The sequence below is a fragment of the Pyxicephalus adspersus genome, chromosome 5, assembly GCF_032062135.1.
Source record: "Pyxicephalus adspersus chromosome 5, UCB_Pads_2.0, whole genome shotgun sequence".
In the NCBI taxonomy this organism is placed as follows: domain Eukaryota; kingdom Metazoa; phylum Chordata; class Amphibia; order Anura; family Pyxicephalidae; genus Pyxicephalus; species Pyxicephalus adspersus.
The window spans coordinates 74,448,136-74,452,577 of NC_092862.1; positions in this window are offsets into that span (position 1 = coordinate 74,448,136).

Here is a 4,442-nt window from a genome sequence, read left to right on the forward strand (position 1 = left end):
CTTTTACAGCTTTATGAAAAAGTGATCCTTAAAAGTATTTAAATGAAAAGCAATAGTCCCATTTATACCTGCATGCCTTTGGTATATCATTTATGTAAAGTAAATATTGCCTATTCTACCAAGGTATTGTAAAATGGTCTGGCCACATTTGTTTTTACCCCTTACACGGTTTATTTTTTGATTAAAATGATATTTAAAAATAGCTGTTCTCTTTAGTATTATGTACATGTCTTCAATCTTGCAACCAATCAGCCTTTTTAAAAGGAGAAAAGCAGTCACTCTGTTGTTTGGTATTATTGGGTGTCACACAATGAACATGGGCCACAGAAAGCAAAGGAGAGAGTTGTCTGAGATCAGAAAGGCAATGTAAGACAAGCTATAAAACCATAAACAAGCAGCTTGATGTCCATGTGACAACAGTTTCAGGTGTTATTAAAAGGTTTAGGGCGATGGGACTGTAGGAAAAGTCTTTGATGTGTACTTGACCCCCAAATGACAGAAGTATAGTGAGAATTGTAGACAAAGATAACACCTTCCTAAAAGATATGAGCTTAATGATGCCACTGATGAATGAAAAAAAAACTAGACTAAAATTTGCTAAATAAAAGTTCACAAGCTTGCAAAACAATCAAGCTTTAAAAAGAGAAAACCTTATTTACTATGAAAGTCATGCTTTGGAGCTACTTTGCTGCATCTAACATGGGATGCTTTGAGTGTGTACAAGAATACAATGAAATCTCAAGGCTATGAAGATGGTCTGGAAAGAAACATACTGCCCAGTGTCAGAAAACTCTCATTTGTATGTCATGAATCCTACAACACAATAATAATGTCCTTAAGCACACAGCTATAAGAACCCAAGAATGACTAAAAAACTGACATTTCTATTCTGAAGTGGCCTCATATAAACCTTGATTTGAATCCTGTTGAACACCTATAAAGACCTATCAGTGTTTAAACGTGAAGGCACCTTTCAAATCTGACAAACCTGGAGCAGTTTGTTTAGGAAGAGCAGGTCATGCTATCAACAGATGAAGACATTTCTTTCTCTACAAGATTTGCTCCTTTGCAGTGACTGCGTATAAAGGTTGTGCAACAAAATAATTGGTTAAGGGCCCATTATTTTATTTTAAATATTTTATTGAAAAAAAAAACTTTAATTTTAACTTTAATCCTTTAATACACAATAAACAACAAAAAGGGCTAATCCCTTTTGTCAGTTTTAATTTCAGTGAAAAATATGGCTTTTTTTGCTATGGAGAAGAACCACAAATTTGTCAGTGATTACCTTGGACTATTAAAATCTTGGACCCTTTAAAATCCTATTTTGGGAAAAAAAATAGATTTTTGAAAAATTACATCTACTCTTAGGTGTTATCTTCCAAAAAATCATTGTCAAGAATGATCAATGAAGTCTTATTTAAACCAATAAATTTTCCTCTATTCTTCCAAATGTTTAACTTTCTTTTATACAACTCAACTTTTCTTGTTTTTTTTTTTTTTTATTAGATGTCTGAAAATCAGTGTTTATGGAAAAACTGATCTTCAGACTACAAAACTATGCTTTTAGTCATAAGGTATTCTATCTAGTCATTTTAATAAATATGTACATACGGATATGTTGTTATATATGTACATTTTATAGAAAAGAACTGGAAAGGAAAAACTCATGATTTTTCAGTTTATAAATAAAAAGTTAAAAGTAGACCAAATGGAAGATATAATTAAGTAAAAGAACAATGGTCACATAAACAGTTATTAGCTTTTACAGACAAGCCAGAAAGCACAACTTTCTGTGTCAGTGGTTTACTTCTAATGACAGATATACAGTTTGACTCTGACGTAATGGCTTTGAAGTTTATGATTACTGAAGATCCTTTTAAAATTTGCAAGCAATGGAAATGTCAACTGGAATTACCCACGGGTAACACATGCAAAACATTTTAAAGTTTCTTTTTCTAATCCATTTTATCTAACTGTAGTGCAGAAAGTCAGATTGATACAGTGGAGTTTTCAACTTTACATTCTGATACTATACTTAATTTCTTAAAGAGGAATTTCAACAATGAAATTTTTTTCCTATATCCTTTAAAAAAGGAATACACTTCCATGTAGTCCGGCAATGTCTTGCATTCATTTAGAATTTTATCATACATTGATGACGTACTGAACATCCTGCGCATACATAGTTAGAGATCCTAATCTTCCCTGTCAAGGACCCTTTTCAAAGCCACTTACTTCTCAGTTAGCCATTTCCCACAATTCAGAACCTAAAGCTGCGTACACACGTCAGATTTTTCTCGCCGATAATCGGCATCGGCCAGGATCCACGGTCCTGGCGGATCCATGAACGATGAACGTCAAGCGATCCTAATGCAAGGGAAGGGGGAAAGCGCGCAGCAGGGTGCCGCTCCGTCGTTCTCCCCCTCCCCTCTCCATAGAGCAGAACAGTGCTGTATGTACAGCACCGTTCATGCATCGTGTAGTGCTTTGTCGTTGGAAAGGATCGTGAAAGATCCTTTCCAACGACAAAAATTGCACGTGTGTACGCAGCTTAAGTCATGTGACTTTTATGACTGAACTGGTGTCAAATGAGCAGATGTAATCTAGCAATGACTCAAAGCACTTTAAGGTCTTTTTAGATACTACCGTCTATGGGCACCACCACCTAAATCACCTAAGCTATAACAGTGAAAGGCGAGGCATCTAAAAAAAAATATATATAAATATATATGATTACAGGACCTTAGCCCAAGAACAACACCCTGCCCCAGTTCAAGATTCTATGTCTAACTTCAACTCAGTTTGGTTACTGCAGATTTAATGTTTCCTCTCTGCATTTGACCAATGTCTCTTCTGTGTTTAAACTTTACCTATTTAGCCTCCAAATCTGTCCTGATCACCGCTTTCCTCTATTTCTACCTTCCTGTGCTCCTTTTCTGACCCTATTCCCTATTCTTTACTCTTATAGTGAAATGCCTTCCCCTGCATATGAATTTACTTTTGGATCAGATCAGTGATTCCATATTCAATATTTTCATGTTTTATCACTGTGGCTCTCTCCCTAGTCCTTTATCTATTTTCACCAATCCAGTTTTGTATGCCCATAATTGATCTCACTTTGTAAAATTTCAGTTACATTACAAATTTACATATGTATTATCTGTTTTTTAATTTTCCGAAACTCCCATAAACATTATTGAAAAAAATATGATTTTGTAAAAAGAGGAGGTAAAGGTTAGGATTATTTAATGATAAAAGTTAACTGCAAGGTCCCCTTAAAGCTATCTGTACCCAAGTAGACTGGGCTGTCAAGTAGTAATCCACAATAATAGCCAAATACATATAGGCCAGGGGTCCTCAAACTATGGCCCGCTGAAGTTCTCATTGATCATGTACACATGTGCTGCAGTGTGATCCATGTATGAAGGCAGCAGTGAGTGACAGGTAGCAGACACTGACAAAGTTTTTTTAGCAGCCCTTTTTTAATTTATAAAAAGTGTGGGGTAGTGTTGGGTGTAGGGTAGGGTGTATAAAAAGAAGCAAATTAATGAATTGCTTGAGATTATTCATTTGCATGGAAAATGCAAGATAAATTTTCATTTTCAATACACACAGAGAAAATTCAAATTAGGAATAGGAATTGAGGAATAATCTCAAGCAATTTTAAAGCCAAAGTAAACGCCACTTTTTTTTTTTTTTTAATGATCGGCAAGTGTGCTGTGCATATAGTATTGTTCTTTCGTGTTTTTTATACAATAAATACGTTTTGTGCAGTGTGCATAAGAATGTTCTCCTGTTTTTTTTCAAACTATAGTACGGCCCCCCGACAGTCTGAGGGACCGTGAACCGGCCCCCTGTTTAAAAAGTTTGAGGACCCCTGATATAGGCACTCAGAGGGGACATTTGTCAAAACTAATATTTTTGCAGTAGCAAATGTGTCTGTCAATTTATGTATGTTTTGTTATTTATAAAAAAAAATAGACCACCGTTAAAAATGAATATATATGTATGCAATTAACAAGTGTGTCTTCTAATTTCTTGCAGAGTTTATTTTAAATGCTAACTATACAGTACAAAAGAACTTTGATAACCTTTGAGTTCATATAATATGCAGATTATTACATTTGATATTATTTTATTAACTTTACACTAATATACCTAGCAATAATACAGCTTGGTTGAATACATAAATGATAGGTCTATTTTACTGTCATGGTTTTCTAAGCAAATGTTTTAAATAATGCATGACATATTATGTACACATATACCTGTACAAGTGCAAGCTGTATAGTACAACATTTTGGGTGCACCCAATTTGATATAAGGTGATTCATGCTGGTTAAGCAGTATTATTATAACTGGTTGTGGTTTATACAGGACTATAATGTACATAATTAATGCAGCTATTAATGTGAAAAATCTATAGTAAGTAATAAAGC